This window comes from Oryctolagus cuniculus, chromosome 19, assembly GCF_051225735.1.
Source record: "Oryctolagus cuniculus isolate XC-2025 breed Fujian yellow rabbit chromosome 19, ASM5122573v1, whole genome shotgun sequence".
NCBI lineage: Eukaryota > Metazoa > Chordata > Mammalia > Lagomorpha > Leporidae > Oryctolagus > Oryctolagus cuniculus.
The window spans coordinates 43,265,020-43,284,773 of record NC_142885.1 but is presented as its reverse complement, the minus strand read 5'-3'; the positions used below and the strand labels follow the sequence as shown (position 1 = coordinate 43,284,773).

The 19,754-nt window shown below is 52.7% G+C and overlaps 1 long non-coding RNA gene and 1 pseudogene across 1 annotated transcript; both read right to left on the bottom strand.

Annotated features, from left to right (window-relative positions):
• Positions 1-853: 853 nt before the first annotated feature.
• On the bottom strand, positions 854-5,908 carry LOC138847158 (uncharacterized). The gene is made up of 3 exons (XR_016226372.1): positions 5,725-5,908; positions 2,036-2,168; positions 854-1,262 (listed from the first exon to the last, which is right to left on the bottom strand). It is a non-coding gene; the product is annotated as an uncharacterized LOC138847158 (long non-coding RNA).
• Positions 5,909-16,833: 10,925 nt separating this feature from the next.
• LOC138847082 (zymogen granule membrane protein 16-like) lies at positions 16,834-18,341 on the bottom strand (annotated as a pseudogene).
• Between the last annotated feature and the right edge of the window lie 1,413 nt (positions 18,342-19,754).

Below are 19,754 nucleotides of genomic sequence, written 5' to 3'. Positions count from 1 at the left end.
CCTGGCCACAGCAGAGAGCTGGCCTGGAAGAGGGGCAACCGGGACAGAATCCGGCGCCCCAACCGGGACTAGAACTCGGTGTGCCGGCGCCATAAGCGGAGCATTAGCCTATGAGCCACGGCGCTGGCTCCGTTTTTATTTTCTGTTTGTTAGAGAGGTGGGAGTGAGGGCAGAAGCTGGAGGAGAACTCAACCGGCGCTCCCGTGTAGGTGGCACTTGAACCATCCTGAACCGTCCCTGCTGCCTCCCAGGAGCCACGTCAGCAGGAAGGTGGAGTCAGGAATGAAACCCACTCGCTCTAATACGGGACATGGGTGTGTCTCAGCCACGGGCTTCTCATCTGCCTGAGCGCCAGTTCCCAGAGGGCTAAGCAAGAGCACCAGGTTAGGGGTAAGACGAGGAAGAACTGGCCTGGGGAATGGGGTGGAGTCCTTAAGCACAAACTGGGGCGAAACTTCAGCAGGGAGATCGCATCTGGGACAGATGGGAGGACAGAGGTCAGACCACCCACCTGCAGCTGAGCTCCAGGGAGAGGGGACAGCCTTTGGTCAGAGAAGCCAGCCCCTTCTCAGGGGGGAGGGCACCAGAGAGGCACACCTGGGGCTCGGCGGTGGCCCCCGCTGAGCCTTCCCTTCAGAACTCCTGTTTGGACAGACATTCTCATGAGCTAACCCTGAAAAGAGTTGGTACAAACTAGCGTCTCCTCTCCTTGTGACGTTCGGAAGAGCCCAGGATTCTCAACACCTGTCTCCCTCGTGCTCCCACTCTTAGCAGCAGGTAGCCAGAGCTGAGATTCACACCGCCCTCCAAGAGTGGGTCCCGCCTGCACACACCCACATGCACACCAGCTTTAGCCATGTCCTTTTATTGAGCCATTTGTATGGGAATGGTGATCAGGGAGTTGTCACACCCCACCACGGGGCCCTGCCACGGAGGAGGCGGGCTCAGCAGTTGCTGGGGTAGTTTCTGGGATGGTGTCCCAGTGCAGGCCAATGGCATTTACGAATAAGCCAGCTCGACCACTGATGAATCGGAGCACGGCGTCGATGTCCAAGGGGACAGCATAGAAGCTCGCGCCTGTGTCTTTCCCAAAGTAAAAGATGCGACCGTAGTTCGTGAAAAAGTCCAGGGTCTTCAGATAGTTACCGTATGACACAGAAACCTCGATCACTGACTCCCCTGGGTGCAGAAAGATCTCCTGCAGGTCTCCCAGGTTGCCACCCACGTAGTCGCTCCACACCTGGCCATAGCACACCTGGAGACTGGGACGGGTGGGAGGGCAGGAACGGGACACTGATTAGGTCATCAGAGTTCAGGACCTTTTGACCTGCACGTGGAGTCCTCCAAACTGGACGCTAGGATGAGCAGTCCCTGCTAGTTGCCCCAAAAGTGTAGGCCGGGTGAGCCCTGGAGGACCACACAAAGAACTTCAGCTCCTGGCCTGGCTGACAGCAGGTGCAGAGAAGGAAGGCAGCTTGCCCAGAGTCTCCCACACACAGCACATGGCAGGCCTTGAATTTGGAGTCCAGCCTCCTACGATGCTCCTGCCCTATTCCCGCACTTGTGGAAGCAAAGGGATTTTCTAACAGCTGAGTGGCTCCCTTGTGGGAGAGGGAAGAGGCTTGTCCCTGCTGTCCCAGGAGGCAGATCCAGGATCAGCGGACACACTTTGGCTCTGCACATGATAGAATTTTCCAACTGGCAATGGAGTGGGGACTGCTCAAGAGAGGCGTTGAGCAAAGTTGCAGGGCACCCAGCAGGGATATTGGAAAGAAACTTTAAACCGCAGAAGGCGGGTGGGCAGGGCTGGTCGACTTCCAGGCCCCTGAGAGTTAGTGGTTATTAATGATTTGCCACCACCAGGCATATTCGGGGAGGGAGGAGTCCAAAGGGTATGGTTCTGGAAGCCGAGTCCTCTCACAGCTATCCCCATATCCTGCCTCACTAGGGACCTGTTGGTTGAGGCACAGGTGGCCCAGAGTGAAAGAGCACTTCCTGAGCTAGTAAGAGCTTGAGGAACGCGGAAGAGCCTTACCCCACAATATAGCGGCTGTTGACCCGGACACGGATGGCTGTGATGGGCCCTTCCAGCTGGAGGCCGGAGTGGGAGAATGGCTCTCCTCCTGGACTTCCGTACTCGCCACTGTAGGAGGAGGCCCTGGCCTGGACTGCAGTGGAAAGAAAGGGGGGCTTGGAGGCAAGGACCTCCCAGTTCCCACCGCTCAGGGGCGGCCCTGCAAGCCTTGGCCACCAGCCCAGCAGGGGCCCCTTCCCGCCACCCGCCCCCAGAGTCCCAGCGGCTCACTTACTGGCACTGGCAGAGGCCGAGGCACAGAGAAGGCCCAGGAGCATGAAGGTCCACATCGTGAGGCTGCAGGGGGGAAGAAGAGAACAGAGGGGGAGGTTTCCCCCTTTCCCTCTGGCCTCCGGGTGGCCTGACCCTTCAGCTCCCACCTAGCCAGACCCAGGCTCAAGGTGCACAGCACTGTCCACAGCCTGCAGTGCATCCTCCAGACCTGGTGTTCCTTGGTCTGCTCCAGCAAGGTCCAGCTCTCTGCTAGTACCCTGGGAAGGCGGTGGAAGATGGCCCAAGCACTTGAGGCCCTGCACCCCCTTGGGAGACCTGGAAGAAGCTCCAGGCTCCTGGCTCAGATTGGCCCAGCTCTGGCCATTGCGGCCATGTGGGGGAGTGAACCAGCAGATGGGATCTTTGTCACGATTCTTTGTCCACCGACACACGCCTGGCCTTTCCCAGTCACCTGAGTGTCCCAGGTTCCTAGTCCTTCAACTGACAGCTGACACATCTCTGCACCAAGATAGCTTCAACCCAGGTGCCCACTTCACTAACACTCCCTGCCACTCAATCCAGGCATCCCCTTCCCCAGACCAGATCAGATCTGAATCCCCACCCCCTCAAAGGCAGACCCAGGAATCCCTAACACCTCTCACCTGGGAGCTTCAGGTGCAAGGTAACCCCTTAGAACCTTCCAGAACTTTTATACCAGCTCCTAGCCCTCCCTCCTGCTCTTTTTTTTTTTTTTTTTTTCGACAGGCAGAGTGGACAGTGAGAGAGAGACAGAGAGAAATGTTTCCTTTGCCGTTGGTTCACCCTCCAATGGCGCTGATCCCAAGGCAGGAGCCAGGTGCTTCTCCTGGTCTCCCATGGGGTGCAGGGCCCAAGCACTTGGGCCTTCCTCCACTGCACTCCCTGGCCACAGCAGAGAGCTGGCCTGGAAGAGGGGCACCCGGGACAGAATCCGGCACCCTGACCAGAACTAGAATCCAGTGTGCCGGTGCCCCAAGGCGGAGTATTAGCCTAGTGAGCCGCGGTGCGGGCACTGTTTTTGTTTTTCTAACGTGAGGTGCAGAGAGAGAGAGAGAGAGAGAGAGAGAAACACTCTCATTCACTGGTTCACACACCCAAATGCTTGCAAAAGGATTTCGCACTCTGCCCTCAGAGCGTAGTGAGTTCCCAGGGTTTGTGCTGCCGTGGCGTCCAGGCTGCTCACCCCAGGAGCAGGGGCTGGTTACCAGCCCTTCACCTGGTGGGACAGCTGGATGCAACCCACATGACTGACTCCACTGACCCCACTCCACACGGGCTGTGCACAGGGGCCGCGGTGCCCATCTGTCCTTCACAGCGTGGCCTCCAGGAACCATGCCTGCTGGAGCTAAACCCTCCAATTAGATCGCCCCACGGGAAACCTGCTTGGAGAATGCCCTGGCCCAATGACAGCTTTGGTCCTCTCTCTCTCTCTCTCTCTCTCTCTCTGCAGTCCCTCCCTGCTAACCTTCCCACTGGCCATACAAGTCATGTTACCTTCCCCCTCTGGAATCTTCAAGTATAATAATAAAAAAGCCCTTGTTTCTGTTATTTCATGCGTTTCCTTCAGCTGCCTCCTCCGTCTGACCCGACAGATGCCCCCTGGCCCCACGAACAGAAGCCTTGTCCTGCTTGAGGCTCTCCCGGGGAGTGGCTGTCTTGGCTGATGGCCACTCTCCAAAAACAGACTTCCAGACCACGATAGCGGGCGAAGCTGGTGGACATTCAAATCTGCCACCCACCCCAGGCCAGCCTGTTTCCTGTTAGTAAATACGTGACAACACCTGTGTCGCGTTATTTTAGGGGATGAAATGACATACAATAATATGACTGGACAATTCTCGGAGACAATTGTGGAGGCATTCAGGGAGAAACCAGGAGATTTTTCACTGAGCTTCCTGTCCCTTGGGGACCATGTCCACTGGGCCTAGCCTCCTCTGGGCTTCTGGTTAGACAACATAGCCCAGAACCGTGACCTTGGGGGTTCCCATGCCCTCCATGAAGCTGTCCGACTAGAAAGGCCTGAGTCCACCCCCTCCCCCGTCCCCCCTCTCCCCACACCCATCAGGGAGACTTATTCTGGAAGCCTCCCCAAGAATTCCACACACAGAGAACACACGCTGAGAACAGCAGGGGCTTGGGCTGCGCGGGCTGCCCGGCTCTCATTGCTGGTCTGTGAGGCTTGTTTGCTTGTCCGTCCTCCTTAAGTTAACTTCCTAAGAGCAGGCCCCATGAAGACTGCCGGTCGAGTCCTGGCGTACAGATACTCAGTAAATGTGGCTTGGAGTCATAGTTTCATTGGTAGCCAAAATGTCCTAAATTCACTTTAGCGCGGACAATGTATGTTTGTCTTGCCTTTTTTTTTTTTTTAATTTTTCATGTGTTCTTTATTTGAGAGGCAGAAAGAAAGGGAGTGAGAGCTCCAATCTGCTGGTTTACTCCCTACCTTTGAAGAGTTAAAATTGTATATGTGCGGATGTAAAAAGTTAAGCTTAAGCTTACAGGTTTAAACCTTCCTGGTGCAGCTGTGAAAATAAGACAGAGTAAAGTAGCACCTTGACAGTAGGGACTCCATTTTGGAGCACTTGAGACTGCATTCTGGGAAAGCACCCCCCCCCCACCGTGAGACTCTGGTCTGAAACTATGATCTCAACTAGTCGGACAATAGCAGTGCACTACATCACCCTTGGCAACGCACAAAAACCCCCTAGCATGATTGCTCAAGCTTAAAAGTAGAAAGGTTGCACCTGGGTTACCTGGGCTAATAATGAAGATGTGATTTGTCTATGTCTTAAAATCATAATTGCTGATTGTAAGATATTAGCAACCGCTTAGCAACTGTGTATTCTCCCCCCCTCTCCCGGTTTTGCGGTTTTTGCCTTTATAAACCCTAACCTTTGGTTATTCGGGGCTGCTCTGTTCATGATGATCAGACAGCCCCAGCATGCTGGATAATCAATAAAACTTCCCCGTGCTGTTTGCATAAGAGACGTGTCTCTTGGTGACGTTTTTCGGGTGGTCGACTCTGACACCTTCTTGCAACAGCTGGGCTGGACCAGGCTGAAGCTGGGAGCCAGGAAGAGAGAAAGTTCTTCCATCCAATAGTTCCCTCCCCAAGTAACCAGAATGGCTGAAGCTGGGCTGAGCTGAAGCCAGGAGCCAGGAGCTTCTTCTGGGTCTCCCACATGGGTGCAGGTGCCCAGACACTTGGGCCATCTTCCACTGCTTTCCCAGGCCATTAGCAGGGAGCTGGATTGGAAGTGGAGCAGACGGGACTTGAACTGGTACCTATATGGGATGTCAGCACTGACTGCAGGCAGAGGCTTAACCTAGTGTGCAGGGTCTGAGTCCACCCAAACGCGGATGGACTGGGTCCCAGGAAAGGCAAGTGCGCCACTCACCCGTTCCCCAGCCTCCCGATCCCGGAGACAATCAGACGCAGCGGGAAGTCGAGTCAAGCAGGAACTCGTTTATTGCACGCGTAGTAAAACCTTTTAAAGCACAAAACTGCACGATTATTGGGTCAGAGCATAAGGACCAACCAATTGCTTAAAAGGTCATTTTATGGGGCGATTTTTACGGAACCAGCCATATGTCTGTAGACTTGTCATCAGTCGTCGTCATCTGTCCTGATGCTGCACGGCCAATCAGCTTTGGTGGTAAACAACCTCGGGTTCCACCCACCTTACTTCCTTTGGGCGCCATCTTTGGATTGCCTCGTGCGCCTAATATCGCTGCACTAGTAGGCCACAGTGCCGGCCCTGGAAGCTAGGAATTCAATCTGGGTCTCCCCCCATGGGGGGCAGGGGCTCGAGGACTTTAAATCATCATCTGCTGGGGCCAGCACACACAGATGTGGGAACACACACTTCCACACTCTGACCCCCACTGGCTTCTCTTCTTGAGAATTTCAGCTCGCCTTGAGCACGCTGAATCTGCCGGTGAGCTTGGCTTGGCTGTCGCGTCCAGAAATCTAGGCCAACCCATCCTGGGTATTGCCTGATCATTGTCCTTGAAACCCAGCCCAGAAGTGAAGTCATTCTTTGGGAATCGCTGGGTGAACACTGGGTGAAGAGACAGCATGGCTCCCCCCTGGGAGGTGTGCCTTCTGTACCCCCCCTCCTGAAACAATTCCATCTGTCCGTCTGCAGAGATCCCAGGTTTCCACGGGGATGATGCTTCAGCTGAGCCCTGTTGGAATAGTCAAAGTGAACCAGACAGAAGGTGTTCCAACGTCAAGGGCCAAGGCTGTGGATCCCAGCACCTGGTGGAGAGCCAAAGCACTGGATTCACAACATGGACTCTCCCAGCTGTTCTGCTTCCAATCCAGCCCCCTGCTAATGCACCTAGGAAGGCAGCAGAGGATGGCCCAAGTGCTCGGGCCCCTGTGGCCCACATGGGAGCCCCAGATGGAATTCCTGGCTCCTGGCTTCAGCCTGGCCCCAGGCCCAGCTGTTGCGGCCATGTAGGGGGATGAACCAGAGGATGGATGATCACTCTCTCTCTCTTCCTCCCTCTGGCCACTCTGCCTTTTAAATCAACACATCTTGCAAGAAAGTAATAAACAGACTCTCTTTGAGTACATATTTATGGGGCACTTTTTGGTGTTTCAATATATGTATGCACCGTATGTGGATCGAATGAGAGTGGTTAGCGTATCACCTCCTAGATTTATTATCACTCCCTGGTGGAAGCACTCAAACCTTCTTCTAGCTGTAATATCCAACACCTTCTTGTTAACCAGGTCACCCTACCAGGCCACACCCCTCTTCTCTTAGTGTCCCTTTGTAGCTGCTGGCATCCTCCCCCTCACCTCCCTCTTCCACCCCTCCCCCATCTCTCCCAACCACTGTTCTACAACTGACCACTATGATGTCAGCATTTTTGAGATTCCCCCATCTGAGTGAGGCCCTGGGTGTTTGTGCTTCTGTGTCTGGCCACACTGTCCTCCAGGTTTGTTCGTCCTGGATGTCTCGAGGGCCAGGACTTCCTTCTTTTCGTGGGTGAACGGGATCTCACTGTGTAGAAACACCATGTTTTTCTCTCTCCGTTCATCTGCCGATGGGCGTTCAGGTTGATTTAAAAGCTTGGTTATTGTGAATGACGCTGCAGCTAACACAGGGATGTAGTCACAGGACTCTGGACAGACAGATGGACGCACAGACAGGTGGCCCAGGACAGACAGACGGATGGACCAATGGACAGATGGATGGATGGGTGGATGGTCAGATGAATGGATAAATAAGTACATACATAGGTCAGTCAGGGAGCTATGGCTTTGTCTCATTGTGAGATTAGGGCACATGTAATAAAGTTAAGTCTGGAAAGTTGGGTTTTGGGGGCTGACACCATGACATGGTGGGGAAAGCTGCCATCTGAGGAGTGAACCAGTGAATGGAAGATCTCTCTGTCTACCTCTCTCTGTGACTCCTTCAAACAAACAAAATCAATCTTTGTTTTTTAAAGAATAGTTTAGCACAAGGTTGCCCATCAATGTGTATTGCATGAAGGATGAGGGGCAGCTCTCCCCTCCCCGACCCTGCAGCCCTGTCCCCTGTCTTGGCACCTGACCGGGCCCTGGTACACTGCAGGACACACCGTGTGCCACGCTCTGCCCTCCAGGATGGTGCCGGTCAAGGCTGAGCAAACCTCCCTGTGTTGCCATGCCCTTCCAACCGGGGGGACTCTGACTTACAGACGTTTGGCCATGGTCCCACAGATGGCGGCTCAGCCAAGCCATCTGGTACTCCTAAAAGCTCCCGGGGGGCTCCCGATGCTGAGAACAGGGGGCCAGTGCCCTGCATTTCAGCTGAGTTGGCTGATGAGCTAAACGTTCCAACTCTGCAGTCTTGGGGAGCCTGCGACTGCACTGCAGTGTGCTTCCAGGAGACACCAATGGGGTGACCCTTGGACCGGAAGTGTTGTACAACAGATCCTTCTGGAATGGTGGCAATGTGGCTGTTAGGTAGGAAGTCAGTTATGAGCTTATGTGTGTGTGACATAAAGGCCTAAAGAGAAGACCTCTATGACCAGCATATGCTGCATCTCAAAGTCATCCTGATGGTGTTTCAGGGGCAGCCCGGTATTCACATCCTGCCCTGCCTGACCCCTTCCACCTGATGTCTCTCAGGTGCAGCCCAGTATCTGCATTTCAAACACCCTGCTCTGGATCCCCATTCTCTAGGGGGTCCTGCCCACCCTTCCTCCTGGCTGATAACATTTGCATCCATAAAGTCCTTTGTTTCAGACCTTCAAGAGAAAACTCAGATAGAAGTTTTTCTATTTACATCCCAAAAGCCCTTTGTTCCAAGGGGAACAGAGGTGGGGAAGCAAGACCCATCTCCTTAAAAACCCCTGGCCTCAACCGGACTGCACGCTCAGCCCTCTGACTCTCTGCTGAGTTGCCTGCCTGGTCTGGCCAGGCGTAATCTCTGCACTCAACTATGTAACCTCGCTCCCCCCCCCCCCCCCGAGTCCGAGCGACTGGGCACTCTCTCTCAGGTCCTGTCTGGAGAGGTGCCCATCCGTTCTTACGGATGTCCCTTCCCTAATAAACTTTGCTACTTTTACCTCCCACTACTCTCTGTCTCACGCCTGAATTCTTTCTTGCGCGAAGACAAGAACCCTGAAATTTCTCCGGTAACATTTTTGGCAACCACGAAGGGATTTTGAGGACATTGGAGGTCAGTATTCCTTCCCTCAAGCGGGAACGGATCTGTGGAAGTGACCATTGAGTGTCCGGCACCCCACAGCTCTCCGAGAACGCGGAGTCCCCCCGGCCACGGCTTAGCTACGGCCGAAACTCCAGAGGGATTGTAAGAAATGGGAGGGAAATTAGGAAGGGCAGTTGGCTGAGAGCCTGGAGACCCCCTGAGCTCTCTTCAGCTTCCCGGCAGCCGGACTGCGACCCGAGGACCAGGTCTCTCTCTCGGAGGACGCCTGGTCACGCTGCCTACTGCTACGCGAGCAGGGCTTAGCTTCGGTCGAGGCTAATATTGGCCCTCCAGGTAAACTCAGACAACTAGGTAGTGGGTAACCTTGAGCGATAGGAGATTTCGAACCCCACTCAGCCCCCAGACAGGAGGGCCTTTCCCTATGCTCTCCTCCAGCTGAGATTCATAGCGGAAGGTGAGGGCACGTCTTGTCCTCCATTGCTTTCTGCCTTCCTCCTCCTCCCCACGGGGCTCCCTCCCCCACTCTTTTGCTCTCCTCATCTCCATTCCTATACCACTGGCCAGGAGAAAGGGAGAGGGAAATTCCACTGGTCTCTCCACCTAAGGGAAAAGCTGTTACCTGTTAACCCTTCCCAACCTGGTAGAAAGTTTTCCATCTTTGCAGCTTATGGTAGCTCTGGTGCGTCTTAAAGTTTTTGTGAACTATTCCTGTTGCTAAGCTTTGATTGCCTGAGGACTAAATCTGGAAAAGAGCTAAAGTTTACTATCTGTTGTAATTGACTGAGTGTCTGCAGTAGTCCTAATTGATCTGGCTTTGGTTGAATTATAGGAGGTCCCCAGCACTCTTGGTGAAATGGCGCACCTACCCAACCCCACGGCTAGTCCTGCCAGGCCCCGGTGTGCGCAGTCTTCCCTGTAAATGGGGGACCACAGCCTTTCTCTGCACTGTATTCCAGTCCTCGTGGCCTGCCGCACCCAGGCAGGCATAGCCAGATGTCTCTAGGGAGCGCGCCCCCAGGGCAGCTTTTTTCCTCCCTGGGAGGAAGTTCCAATTCAGTACCACTGCTGGCCTCACCTAAGGGAGCCAGACCCTTAATCATCAACCTTTCCAACCTGATGGGTTTTTCTCTTTGCAGTTATGGACGCCTAAGCAATGGGCTCATACGCTGATGACGAGTTCTTTTCTGTGCTGCTGTCCCTGACTTATCTGAGAGCGTTCACCTGTCTTGAAGTTTTCGCGTTTTTATTGCCATTATGAGTCTTGATTGGGAAAACTGCAACGGGAAGTTGTTTACGTTAAACCGTTTGACTCTGACAGCTTAAATTCTAAACCGAAGGCTGGCGCCCTGGCTCACTAGGCTAATCCTCGGCCTTGCGCCTTGCGCCTTGCAGCGCCGGCACACCGGGTGTCCCGGTTGCCCCTCTTCCAGGCCAGCTCTCTGCTGTGGCCCGGGAGTGCAGTGGAGGATGGCCCAAGTGCTTGGGCCCTGCACCCCATGGGAGACCAGGAGAAGCACCTGGCTCCTGCCATCGGATCAGCGCAGTGTGCCGGCCGCGGCGGCGATTGGAGGGTGAACCAACGGCAAAAGGAAGACCTTTCTCTCTGTCTCTCTCTCTCACTGTCCACTCTGCCTGTCAAAAAAAAAAAAAAAATGTTGTAAACGGTGTCAGACCTATGCTGTATTCATGTTTTTGCTTTCCAGCTAGAGTGGTCTTATGAAAATGAGAGTAAATTCTGTGTATACAGGCCTTTATGTTGTTAACTAAAGTAAGCCAGTACAGTTTGGTTCAGAGAATTGAGTTAATGCAAAAGCCCTTGGGTTTGCCCGGTGGCTCCCTTGCTCAGTTGTACATGTCCTTGATATGCTTTAAACTTGTTTCTTTTCAAAGTTGTAAACATGCACTAGTGTCCCTGTTGCTGCTCAGGTGTTACCCTCATGGTACTTAAAGGCATGGGAAATGGAGTTTTGACTTTAATTCAGATAATGGTGTGGTAGTCATTAATAACTCAGTGTTTTAAGTCATCTAGGCATCGGTGCTAAGTAAAACTTGGGAAAATGTATTACGTGTACTTTGAGCATCTCAAATTCGATAAGAGAGACTGAGTTTGTTAGCATGTATTCTCAAAGGTTGTCCATACATGACAATTCAAGACTATGTAAAAGTAACTACGGGTGTAAAGTTTCAGAAGGTGTGAGCAAGTCATGAAAAGTTTTCAAATGTTTACGATTTTAAAATATTGTTTACGAGTTTTCTTCAAGTTGAGTGCTAATGCCAAAATTACACTGACCTAAAGTTGAAGTCTGATCTTCTGTTATAACAATGGGGTTTTTAAAAAATGTGCACTAATGTTGGTAAATATCTGGAAATGGTCTCAATCGTAAATCTTAAATCTGTTTTTGCAAAAACTGTAACGTCTCTTTTTAACAATGTCTGCTTAATCGGTTGCTCTGCCATTTCTAAAGTTAGGTCGGGTAAGCTCTTTTTGACTCTGTTAAATAATTCTGAGTTATGTGATGACTTTGTGTGCTAACTCTTATGTTCAAGGTTTTTTTTATTTCTGGTTTATTCGACAACAAGAGACCTAGAATTCATGTTCTGCCAAAGTAATCTATTGTGTACTCTACCGTCTCTGTTAAGTTCAGATTGATGAAAAGCATTGTTACATATCATTATGACAGATCTGGTCTAAAAGTGTTGAAATCACCCTGACTAATGAATGGCTGTCATTTCAGGATGTTAAGGAATTCTGTTTTGAGCAGATACTCTAAGTTCTCTTGGCACCTTTAACAGACTTTCTGAAAATCAAAGTTCTAAATCCTCTGGACTTTTGGTATCTCCAGAGGGCTCCTGGAGATGTCAAAAGATAGATCTCTCATCTTGCAGAGATAATAACCAATCAGGCTGTTTAGATTAAAAGTGGTGCCAAGATGTGAAATGATGCTACACTTCAGTTATAAATTGTGGGGAGCAACTCGGACTAGACTAAGTTACTGGAATTAAGACTTATTCTATGCATCTGCTCTCCCACAATATGGCGCTGGGAGAGGAGTAAACAACTTTTACACAGCTGCCTCCAGTTCGACCAATAACATGCAGGAGCTGATCCTGCTCCTGATTGGAGGAGAGCAGCGTGCTCAGCGTGTGGGTAGCAGAGTTGGGATTGGTGGAAGAGGACTATAAAGGAGGAGAGAGCCAACATGCACCAGGAACACCTGAGGAACATCTGAGCAGCCCCCGAGCTGGCCTGCAGCCCCTGAGCTGGCCTGCAGCCCCCGAGCTGGCCAGCGGTGCGCTGCTCCCCCGCGGAAGTGGGGAAAGTGGCAGGGGGGGCCGCCCCTCAATGGAGGTAGAGGGAGGGCAGCAAACCCGGGGAGGGCCGAGCAGACAAGAGAACAGAGCGGGGTCCTGTGTCATTCCTCCGCGAAGAGGGGGAGCGACAATAAATGTGTTTCTTTCTAGCTGCTCCAGTCTCTGGCTCAGAAGCCAGATCCTTTAAAGAGGGACTGACATAGTCTCCATCCAGCTAACGCTGAACAACCAGGCATTGCTAGTTCAAATGTGGATCAAACAGAGGTCTAGCCAAAAGGGAGAAAGTGTTCCAAAAGAGACTTAGAGCCAACAGGGGATGGTTATGCGGCAGATGCTAGAGCACTGGGTTCCAGGAGCCCAAGAAAACTCTAGTGTCCACAGCTACACGGTGAAAGCCCGGAAGCCCAAAACCTAAACTTATGGGTTACACGGTAAGACTAGTTAAACCCGGAAACCCAGGCCCATAGCCCACTGGCTACATGGTAAATATCCAGAAGCCAAGGGATGGCAGAGACCTCTGCCACCATTTCTCCTCTCTAAGTCAGGCTATGCAGTAAGCACTGGTCAAATGCCAGTTAAATCTGAAAGCCCAGGAAGTCAGGCTAGAGACCCGACTCGCTGCCTCACTTCTCCTCTTTTCTCTTCCAGAAGGGAAGTTACTACTGTTCTGCAGGACTCTCCACTGTGATGTACGGTTTGATCCCCAGACCTGATGTAAGAGATGACTGACCTTTTCTGTAATAATGCCTGGCCACAGTATAGGGTCCCCAAACAGCATAGCCAGAAAAAGAGGTTAAACTATGAACTGATGTGACAGCTAGATCGATTTTTCGGTGTACGCGGTAAATGGGCAGAACTCCCCTTTTAAACCAAACTGAGGGATAGATAGGAAGTTGCACTGATGACCTCAAAGTATGCAAGCAGGTCACCACAGTGGATCTTACCTAAAGGGTCATAGTTCTCCTCATGGGCGCGGTCTCAACTCGCAGGAAAATACTAAGTGTCAGAATTTGCCCATGACCATAGTTTTTTAGCTCACCCTGACATTAAAGAAATCTTCAAAAATCAGGGATGGGTTGAGCACCCCGTTGACTGACATCATAGAGGCTGCCTATTTGGTCTACTTTATTAGAGACCAGGAGAACGAGGAGCAAGCAAGCAGCAGAGGATGGGCAACAGGCCAATCCATGGCTGCTTTACACAGTGATCTGCCGTCAAGGAGACCCAGCAAGGCCAGTGCACCCCAAACAGCACCTGTTGCTGATATGAGGAGCCAGGGCATTGGACAAGCAGCTGTCATGACAGCAAATGCCTTCTGTCAGTGCTGCCAAGAGCACAGCCACTGGACACGGAACTGCCCTGGGTGTCGAAGGACTCCTGGTTCAGAACCGCAGACCCTGTGGCCCTGAGCTAAAAAGCCTTTGGCTCTGCCCAGCCTCCGCCCAGCTTCCAGCTCCAGCCACTGCTATTGAGGGGATGGCCTAGGGTCAGGGACATGCAAGTTGCCTATTTCTATGAGCCTCCTATTCAGCTCTCCTCCTAGTCCAGCCATGTAATGCAAGTCAGCAGGGGGCCTCCCTTAAAGGGGATTTGCATCTCTTGCAATTCTCTTCCAGCACCCCATGGATAGGTCTGGGCCTCACACACCCAGCCAGGCCTTAAAAGTCTATCCAATAGCATTAAGCTTAGAAAGCCCTCCCTGCCAGTTCCTAAACACAGGGCTTTCAGTAACAGCTAACTCAGATAGTCCTGCACCTATTTGGACAGGTCCTCACTGAGGACTTAAAGGGCCTATCTCTTAAGGGGGGTGCACAATAATCCATAATGTAGATGGTTAAATGTAAATGATTTGTTAGTCTGTCTCCTTTCCCAGCCTGAGACTCTAGTCTTGTACATTGGGTTAACTTCCTAGCAAAACTAGCTACTAGGTATCCAGAGGAAAACAAAGCATTGCTAGTCCATTAGAGTGTTAATTATTTAACCCTTATCCTCACCCCTGGGGAGAGAAAACCTGCCCCAGAGAGGATATGGGCCATGCAGCAAATTCCTACTTCTGCAAACTTCAGGCAGTCCCAGTGTTCTCTATCAGGTTCCCAGATACAGGAAAACAGCACAGTTCCTAAACCAGGCTCTCGACAGGCAGCCAAAGCAGAGCCCCCTCCTTTGGGGGAAAGAGCAAACCACAGCCTTTGCTCAACTAAAGGATGCTATGACTAAAGCCCTGTGCTAGGACTGCCAAACCCAGAGAGACCCTCCCAGCTGCACATCACTGGGAGGCAGGGAGGCACCTTAGGAGGGTTAACTCAGGATCTGGGACCTGTTAAGCAACCTGTGGGCTACTTTTCTAAAACCTTAGACATGGTTGCACAAGGATAGCCTCACTGCCTAAAGACAATGGCAGCGGCTGCCTTGCTGACAGAGGAGGTATCTAGAATTACAGTGGGACAAGACATCGCCCTTTATACCCCACACCAAATAAATTCTCTATTAGAGCAAAAGGGCTCTCACTGGCTCACAGATCGCAGAATACTAAAATATCAGGTCCTCCTTCTAAAAAACCCTCAGGTAAAAGTAAGGCATTGCTCTACTCTAACCCAGGGGGAAAGTGGTCCCCTCCACTCCTCTGCTGAGACTATAGACTTGATCTATGCCAGCAGAAGGGACCTAAAAGACAGCCCCCTGACTAACACACATGAAGTTTGGTTCAAGATGGAAGCAGCTTTGTCAGATGGGACCTGCTTCTCCGGGTATGCAACAGTTACGGCATGGCACGTTATTGAAGTGTGCTCTGCCCCCAGGAACTTTTGCTCAGTTAGCAAACTGATTGCCTTAACCAGAGCTCTAGATCACACGGGATTTGTAAGGCACCTTCACTCTGCATGGAGACCTCAGACTTCTGGTAAGGTAGAAAGAGCCAACCAGGCTCTATGGAAAACATCACAAGGATAAAAATGTGTGCTTGGTAAGTAAGGTTTAGAAGGAAAGAGTGTTCTTGGCAAGAAGGGTTAAAAAGGAAAGAGCTTTTTAAATAAGGAAAGGACATGGTTGTAAGAATCCTGATGGCTAGTTTACTCTAGACTGGAATGGAAAGGATGGCATGTTTCAAGTAAGTTGAAGAGGGTGTGTGGAAGTCACAAAAGGTTATGAAAGAAAGAAATTGGACATGCTAAGTGCTGTTCTGGGGGGTGTCTGTGCCATGTTCTAGGAAGAATGTTGTCTCTGGGTCAATCAGACTGGACAGGTACAAATCCAAATTCGTACTTTTCCTGGACAAAGCCAAGCAGCTCCAGGACCAGGCCAAGCAGGGCTGGGATTTGTGGCCTGACATCTGGTCATGGAAATCCTGGCTATTTCTTCTCCTTGGCGCAATAACTTCTGTAATCTTGATGCTTCTCTTTGCACCGTGTTTCTGCTTTTTGTTTGTTTGTTTGTTTTGTTTTGTTTTGGTTTTTTTTTGTCTTTTTTTTGACAGGCAGAGTGGACAGTGAGGGAGAGAGACAGAGAGAAAGGTCTTCTTTTGCCGTTAGTTCACCCTCCAATTGCAGCCGAGGCCGGTGCACTGCGGTCGGCGCACCACACTGATCCGAAGGCAGGAGTCAGGTACTTCTCCAGGTCTCCCATGGGGTGCAGGGCCCAAGGTCTTGGGCCATCCTCTATTGTACTCCCTGGCCACAGCAGAGAGCTGGCCTGGAAGAGGGGCAACCGGGACAGAATCCGGCACCCCAACCGGGACTAGAACTCGGTGTGCCGGCGCCATAAGTGGAGCATTAGCCTATGAGCCACGGCGCTGGCTCCGTTTTTATTTTCTGTTTGTTAGAGAGGTGGGAGTGGGGGCAGAAGTTGGAGAAGAACTCAACCGGTCCACCGTGTGGGTGGCACTTGAACCATCCTGAACCGTCCCTGCTGCCTCCCAGGAGCCACGTCAGCAGGAAGGTGGAGTCAGGAATGAAACCCACTCGCTCTAATACGGGACATGGGTGTGTCTCAGCCACGGGCTTCTCATCTGCCTGAGCGCCAGTTCCCAGAGGGCTAAGCAAGAGCACCAGGTTAGGGGTAAGACGAGGAAGAACTGGCCTGGGGAATGGGGTGGAGTCCTTAAGCACAAACTGGGGCGAAACTTCAGCAGGGAGATCGCATCTGGGACAGATGGGAGGACAGAGGTGCAGGCCACCCACCTGCAGCTGAGCTCCAGGGAGAGGGGACAGCCTTTGGTCAGAGAAGCCAGCCCCTTCTCAGGGGGGAGGGCGCCAGAGAGGCTCACCTGGGGCTCGGCGGTGTGCCCCCGCTGAGCCTTCCCTTCAGAACTCCTGTTTGGACAGACATTCTCAAGAGCTAACCCCGAAAAGAGTTGGTACAAACCAGCATCTCCTCTCCTTGCGATGTACGGAAGAGCCCAGGATTCTCAACACCTGTCTCCCTCGTGCTCCCACTCTTAGCAGCAGGTAGCCAGAGCTGAGAGTCACACCGCCCTCCAAGAGTGGGTCCCGCCTGCACACACCCACATGCACACCAGCTTTAGCCATGTCCTTTTATTGAGCCATTTGTATGGGAATGGTGATCAGGGAGTTGTCACACCCCACCACGGGGCCCTGCCACGGAGGAGGCGGGCTCTGCAGTCGCTGCGGTAGTTTCTGGGATGGTGTCCCAGTGCAGGCCAATGGCGTTGACGAATAAGCCAGCTCGGCCATTGATGAATCAGAGCACGGTGTTTGGGTGCAAGGGGACAGCATACAACATTATGCCTGTGTCTTTCCCAAAGGAAAGGAAGCGACCCTCGTCAGTCACAAAGTTCAGCATCTTCAGATAGTTGCTGTATGACCCAGATACCACGATCACTGACTCCCCTGGGTGCAGAAAGATCTCCTCCAGGTCTCCCAGCTTGCCACCCACGTAGTCGCTCCACACCTGGCCATAGCGCACCTGGAGACTGGGACGGGTGGGAGGGCAGGAACAGGGACACTGATTAGGTCATCAGAGTTCAGGACCTTTTGACCTGCACATGGAGTCCTCCAAACTGGACGCTAGGATGAGCAGTCCCTGCTAGTTCCCCCAAAAGTGTAGGCCGGGTGAGCCCTGGAGGACCACACAAAGAACTTCAGCTCCTGGCCTGGCTGACAGCAGGTGCAGAGAAGGAAGGCAGCTTGCCCAGAGTCGCCCACACACAGCACATGGCAGGCCTTGAATTTGGAGAGTCCAGCTTCCTACGATGCCCCTCCCCCATTCCCCCACTTGTGGAAGCAAAGGGATTTTCTAACAGCTGAGTGGCTCCCTTGTGGGAGAGGGAAGAGGCTTGTCCCTGCTGTCCCAGGAGGCAGATCCAGGATCAGGGGACACACTTTGGCTCTGCACATGATAGAATTTTCCGACTAGCAATGGAGTGGGGACTGCTCAAGAGAGGCGTTGAGCAAAGTTGCAGGGCACCCAGCAGGGATATTGGAAAGAAACTTTAAACCGCAGAAGGCGGGTGGGCTGGGCTGGTCGACTTCCAGGCCCCTGAGAGTTAGTGGTTATTAATGATTTGCCACCACCAGGCATATTCGGGGAGGGAGGAGTCCAAAGGGTACGGTTCTGGAAGCCGAGTCCTCTCACAGCTATCCCCATATCCTGCCTCACTAGGGACCTGTTGGTTGAGGCACAGGTGGCCCAGAGTGAAAGAGCACTTCCTGAGCCAGTAAGAGCTTGAGGAACGCGGAAGAGCCTTACCCCACGATATTGAAGCTGTAGACCCGGACACGGATGGCTGTGATGGGCCCTTCCAGCTGGAGGCCGGAGTGGGGGAATCGCTCTCCTCCTCCACTTCCGTACTCGCCACTGTAGGAGGAGGACCTGGCCTGGACTGCAGTGGAAAGAAAGGGGGGCTTGGAGGCAAGGACCTCCCAGTTCCCACCGCTCAGGGGCGGCCCTGCAAGCCTTGGCCACCAGCCCAGCAGGGGCCCCTTCCCGCCACCCGCCACCAGAGTCCCAGCGGCTCACTTACTGGCACTGGCAGAGGCCGAGGCACAGAGAAGGCCCAGGAGCATGAAGGTCCACATCGTGAGGCTGCAGAGGGGAAGAAGAGAGGAGGGGGGAGGTTCCTCCTTTCCCTCTGGCCTGCGGGTGGCCTGACCCTTTAGCTCCCACCTAGCCAGACCCAGGCTCAAGGTGCACAGCACTGTCCACAGCCTGCAGTGCATCCTCCAGACCTGGTGTTCCAGGGGCCAACTGTCTCTGGCCCGCCCTTGGTCTGGCTGTAACCACGCCCTCCTTTTCCCCTCCAAGCAGAAGGTCAGCGCTCACTTTTGGCCAGCGCTGTCTCCTGACACAGCCAGGACGGGGACTTTCTGAATTAGGATGGAGGATAGGCCTCAGCCTGGAGACGGCTGAATTTCCTGAACCCAGCATCAGAGCCAACACCGACAAGCTGGCCGCTGGAGTGCAGTAGGTGAGTCCTCCGCCCCTGGAGCCGCCATCCCATATGGGCACCGGTTCAAGTCCCGTCTGCTCCACTTCCGATCCAGCTCTCTGCTATTGCCCTGGGAAGGTGGTGGAAGATGGCCCAAGCACTTGGGACTCTGCACCCCCTTGGGAGACTAGGAAGAAGTTCCAGGCTCCTGGCTCAGATTGGCCCAGCTCTGGCCATTGCGGCCATGTGGGGGAGTGAACCAGCAGATGGGATCTTTGTCACGATTCTTTGTCCACCGACACACGCCTGGCCTTTCCCAGTCACCTGAGTGTCCCAGGTTCCTAGTCCTTCAACTGACAGCTGACACATCTCTGCACCAAGATAGCTTCAACCCAGGTGCCCACTTCACTAACACTCCCTGCCACTCAATCCAGGCATCCCCTTCCCCAGACCAGATCAGATCTGAATCCCCACCCCCTCAAAGGCAGACCCAGGAATCCCTAACACCTCTCACCTGGGAGCTTCAGGTGCAAGGTAACCCCTTAGAACCTTCCGGAACTTTTATACCAGCTCCAAGCCCTCCCTCCTGCTCTTTATCAAGGGAAGCTCACCTCCTGAGCAAACAAGGTCAACCTCTTGGGATCAGGTGTTGGGCAGGGTCTGTCCCTCCCGGAAAGCTTAGGGATGACAAGGTGGGGTCCACTCGGCTGAGTGCCAGAGCCCAGGAGGGGCAGGACAAGCTTGAGACAAGGTCACCGCAGCTTTTGATGAATTCATTTTATTTATTAAGTGTGGGAAGGGAGAGAGAGAGAGAGCAAGGTCTTCATCCACTGGTCACTCCCCACATGGTTGCAATGGCTAGAACTGAGCAGATCCGATGGATCGCTATGGAAGTTCCCCCATCTGGGGAGAGAACCATCACATGGAAGACCTCTCTCTCTCTCTCTCTCTCTCTCTCTCTGGGTCCTTTTCTCTGTCTGTGTAACACTGACTTTCAAATAAATAAATAAATGTTTAAAAAAAGAATTTTTCCCCCTCTTTCCTGATATTTTGATACAAAATT